Below are 6015 nucleotides of genomic sequence, written 5' to 3' on the forward strand. Positions count from 1 at the left end.
TTGCGTTTGTCACAAAGTTGTCTTTATCAATAATGTATTTATTAGTTTTCTTAAATGATTGCGGATTTAAACAATGCACGCCTATAAAAAACTGAACTTTGAGTAGGCCATTTTGTGTAAAAATGAGCGAACATAAACAAAACTTTTTGTTCATTTAGCTAAATGAATGAATGGGTGTAATAAAGCATTATGTGTGTTTTTAAACTATTGTTCCTTTATAGTTTCATGTCTTTGGTTATTGTTCCTATTTATTATTATCTGTTTTTTATGATTGACATATATGATTTAATAAAATATTACATTAAAATTACATACTTATGTAAATTGTCTTTCCAGTAATTGTTTTTTAAATTTATCTAACATTTACATAATGTTGGTTTATTCTGGATTAGCTATCTTGATTCAATGTCTTCTGAATCGTCATCAAGTAGCCGTTTTTCTGCACCGACCCTTCGTGTTCCACTAGGCGAGGAGTTTTTCAAGACTACCGAGTTCAACCATGTCATTGAACTTGAAGAAATTCATAAGGTAATTGTAACTGATTTTATTATAAGATTTTTAATACTTCATTGCTAAAGTTTATTTATGTGTGTGTGAATGTTTTTATAGCCTAAGTATGTAATTATCCGAGGAAAAAATCTTCCTATACGTGGCCTTATCAAGAGTTACTAGGAGAAACAAACTAAAGATTTTTATTATTGATAAATAAGGTATATTGACCTTATCTACAAATGTACCATGGAAGGAAATTTTTACTAATTTATAGAATATTTGTGTAATGTTTATTTTGTATTTCTTTTAATTTTAATGTAACTTGTAATTGTATTAACAATATATAATAATTATGTTTTCTGTTTAATGTTTAAAGTTTATAATTTTCATCAATTTCTCGTGTAATACACGAGTCTCAATCTAGTATACATATATATGGTTTGTAAAAAGACACGTGATATGAGAAGCTAGCCCAAATACCTAGAGAAGATATTATTAAATTATAACCTTGACAAATATTTTCCTAAATAAGACAAAGAGGAAAATAATCTATAAAGCTTAACTTAAACTATCAAGAGAATCGGGCAAGAACTACTTTAACAATGTTTCGTTTGTATAACAATTGAGTCAAGGACATGAGAACAGAACACCGTCCTCGAACTAAGGTGTTCTCTTATTATTTAAAGTGTTACAGATATGCTTGTTGAGATAATTTAAAGGTTATGCGAGTCTAGCATACCGTAGATGTGTGTTATATCATACATTCACACTAGACTAAGAGACTTGATGACTCGGTCCTTATGAATGGTTCAAGCCTCCAAGGTCCAACATTCCAGCCCAACGTAAATGGGCCTTGTATTAGTGAATCTAGGTAAATAGTAGCCCATTAGGGTTAAGCCCATGTTCCTTGTTATATAGGAAATGTGTTCCTCCAATCTAACCAAGATCTCTTTCAATCTTTCGCTTTCTCTTTATGTGCTTTTACACACTTGTGGAGAGCTCATAATGAAGGCGGTGATGACGTGTTTATGAGCTGGAGATGTCTCTCCTCTCTACTCCACTCCACTCCACACCACCACACTATACTAAACCCTTTATTTTAGAAAGAGCAACATCTGGTTCCACTACCTCCATGAAGGACCCAAATTAGCCTATCCATGTCCAAGAAGATAAGACCAGCACTACCATAACCCGAAAAGAGGGGACTAAGACTAGTTTCCAGCGATAATATATGTAGACACCAGCCGCTTCAGCTCTAGGACTCAACAATTAGTATGTATACTCTGGATAATGGTTATGTCGTTTAGAGTGACGTTTTAGTAAAGCACAATAGTGATGGATTTAAAGTTATATTTTTTAAACACGTAAATTGGTAGTTAAATTTATTAGCAATTGTTTTAGGAAACACAAATGTTTTATATGGGTTTTAGGAACAACACTCTCTCTCAACAATGACGAAATATGCTTCTGATGACGAAGTTGTAACAATCGCTATTTTCGTTATAAAGCATGATTAGCAATAAAAGTTCATCATTATAAGAAAAATCTTCTTTATTATTGATCAAGATATTCCAAATTCAACAAAAAGTGCAAAAATCGTCACGTAACGAACCTGACGTGGAATGACCCCAGGTAACAAGTCAGAAAGTAAATAATTCATTAAAGGGGTTAAAGGATCTCGAAAAATTAAAATACATATTAAAGTAGTCGAGATAATATATAAAATTAATTTTAGAAGGTTTGAATCGCGAAAATTTGAAAATAATTAACCGAAAGCCAGGAGAGGACACCGTAAGAGCCTGACATCAAGTTCTTCAGAAAACTAAGTTATTAGGCAGACATTGACTGTAATCTAGTTTCGATCAAAGTCTGATAAAAATTATCAAAAACGGACTTCGTTGGACTAAATAAATTACGCTTTACGTTAAACTTTATTACCTAAACTATACAATATATATTATTATTTACCAACCCTTACACCCCCCTCCACCTAGCCGTCCACTTTCACCACCCTCTCTCTTGACAACTCACATCCACTTATCCTCCATGCAAACATCAACATTCCTTAAAACTAGACTTATGTGTTCTGTTAACCAAACTAGCACACAACAACAACTTACTACCCACATCATCACACTACTCCCTCTTCTCTCTCTCCATATATATCGATTCCCACCACCACCACCAATTCACCATCATCTTTAAAATTTATATAATCAAACACACACCCACATGCATACACAATCCATGAAAAACTAATTAATATAGAAGATCAAATAAGCTAGGAATGAGCTTATGAAGGAAAATCACCACATTCACAACACTTTCATCTTTACTTTATCAAAACCCAAGTAAAATTTATGATTTTATGATTATATAGGTTGTGAAAGGTAATCTTGGGTTGGAATTGGGATTGAAGGATTGATAATTATGGGTTTGGGTATATGTATGTGTGAACCGTGTAAATATATGTGTGTGCATGTGTGTGTCGTTAATGTGTGTATGCATGTGGGTGGAAGCATTAAACCCATGATGTGCTAAAACATTCAATTAAATATTAACTAAATTAAACAAGTAATAAAAACAAGACCTAAAACTCAACTACACAAAACACCGGCGAGTGAACCGATCAATTGTATTAAAGCTAAGTAAGTACGGAATATCGAACCCACAAGACTCTATAAATTACGTAAATTAACTAATTAGACTCGACTTACGACACGACTATTTATTATTAATGTTTTAAGGGGGTTTTTAAACTAATATTAAACTAAGAAATTAAATAAACAAGTAAACTAGAAACAAGAAATCAAACACAAGATCGAAACCAATAAGAGAAGGAATCTGCCTAGGTAAGAATCTCATGCATCAACAATCATCAAGCAATGGACAACTAACATGATATGAAAACTGATTTCTAAACATATTCATCTAACAAACCCTAAAGGACCCTTGAACGAATCAAATGGCATCCCAAAGAATAATTATTAGATTATTAAGCAATCAGTTATATTGATTTCCTCACAGTTATCAAATAGGGTTAATTACGAGTATCTAAAGCAAGCAATCTCACGAAACACTAAACCCTAGATAACTTGATAAGCTTATCATGACATCATGAACAAGGATCAACACAATAACCAAGCAAGAATACTGTCACCAATCTAACATAGAATACAATTGACCAAGACACAGTCAATTAAATATTAACTAAATTAAACAAGTAATAAAAACAAGACCTAAAACTCAACTACACAAAACACCGGCGAGTGAACCGATCAATTGTATTAAAGCTAAGTAAGTACGGAATATCGAACGCGATAAAATTTCCCGAATATAAAAGCGGGTCTGGTTATGACTAATAAACATTAATTTAAAAAAATCCGAGTTGTTACATTAAACCTACCCAAGCATCATATGATAACGTATTCATATTTTTTAAACTTTTCAAACTTTATAATATTTCCACTTTTCATACCAAGAATTGAGGCTTGAGTATGGCCCGACCCATACTCAAGAGATTTCCGACAAAACGCTTTACCCACAAGAGATTTCCGACCCAATTTATCAAATTGCCCTTTCATTTTCAAGGCTGAGCCTACCGACACATCCCAAGTTAAGCGCACTTTCTTTTATTTATCTCATATTATTAGTAGTTTGAAAAACCAATTTCCGATAATATCATCATTTCCCACTTTAACGCAAAAAACTATATTCAAGGGACATTTTTAAAACATTTTTCAATTTCTTTTTTTGAAAACAAAATTAATTTAAACTAGACTCAAATATCCTATCCCCACACTTAAATTTTGAATTGTCCTCAATGCAAGGATAAGGACGACTTAAATTAAAAATAAAATTAAAAATAAAGTCGGACTACAAAAACTATAAGAAACTAAAAATTAAAACAAAATACAAACTAAAAGTTAATAAGCTAGATAATGGAAAATACTTAGCCGGTAATATGCGCATGAAATATGATGATAGAGTCTTCTTTTTCATGGATGTCCTCCAACTATGAACGTGCTTAGCAAATAGTAACTCCTTCCCTAACACACGAACGTAAGCGGCAAAACAAAACAAACATATCTAAAAATGTATCTTGTCCAATTGATAGATATTATGCAATTAAAGTACGTCAACAACACACAAATATATAAAACATGAATAATCAGCAACAAATAATAATAAAATATAAAGTATGCGGCTCGGCAGCTCCATCCCCACACTTGTCTTTTTCATGAAATTCTTACTTGGGGATTGGTTCTCTAGCTCACTCAATCTTCAAACTAGAAAAAACTCAAAAACACAAAACAAAGTCGAACTACAAAAACTACGTTAATGACTCGATGAATCATACAAGACTTGGACAACTAGACCTTAAAACGTGACTCGAAATACCAAACTAAACACAAGGAATCACACCTAAATAAAAGCACAAGGAATTAACAAGAAATAATAAATAAATATATGGGTTGTGCAAAGAAAGCCGCGCCGCGCGACCAGGGAGGCCAAGCCCGGTCGCGCGCCGCGGCGCCTGCTTTCTAACCTCCTCCGCGTCACGCGGAGGGTGGATGAATATCTCGTCGCGCGGCGCGACGGGCTCTTTTGGCAGAAAGTTTCGAATTTTTAAGCCTCTTTTGCCTTAGAATACTTTCCAGAAAATTACTAAATCTTTGTTATGCCCATTTTATGTCATTTTCACTTGTAAAACTTACCTGGAATCTCTAAAATTCTCGTCAAATTCCTCTCGTCATGATGGTGATGATACCTTGAAACCACTCAACGACGCAACACAACTACAAAGACTAGTGTTAGTGACTCAAAAAATAAAATAAAAGAAAATCTACAAACTCTACACTTGAGTTTTCACTCAAGAACCCATGTTATGCTAATCACGTGGCGGACTGAGTGGAGCTTCCTCCACCTCGGTAGAACTCCAATTCCCTCAAACATATCGAATCATGATCCAACCATTCATCAATCTTGGTCTTCTTCTTTTTAATACCACGAACCTTCTCAAACTTTCGCTTACCACCACCTCTTTCTCCAACACACTTCACCATTTCTCGAGAATTTGAAACCTCTCGCTCCTTCCCCACAATAAATCTCACCGAATGGGAATTGTCAAGATGTGGATCCATGCCCGAGATAAATGTATCTATCGCGTAAACTGGATGACATAGATCAGTAAGACCGTCTTGACCGCTCGGATGTCTCATGGACTTTGTCAAATAAGTGGCACTTTCATCAGTGGCTCAAAGAGTGATCTTACCTTCAAACACGTCAATGATTGCCCTAGCAGTACGTAAAAACGGACGACCCAAAATGATAGGAACTCTCTTGTCGGCCTCCATATCCAAACAACACAATCTGCGGGGAAAACCAAATTATCAACCTTAACAAGCAAATTCTCCACGGCACCCCTTGGATACTTAACGGAACGATCGGCTAAAGACAACGTCATACGAGTAGGGGTGAGATCTCCTAGGCCTAACTTTTCATATAAAGAATACAACATGA

The sequence above is a fragment of the Bidens hawaiensis genome, unplaced genomic scaffold, assembly GCF_021521415.1.
Source record: "Bidens hawaiensis isolate Kalapana, Puna unplaced genomic scaffold, B.hawaiensis_p1.1 tig00003356_1, whole genome shotgun sequence".
NCBI classification, from domain to species: Eukaryota; Viridiplantae; Streptophyta; class Magnoliopsida; order Asterales; family Asteraceae; genus Bidens; species Bidens hawaiensis.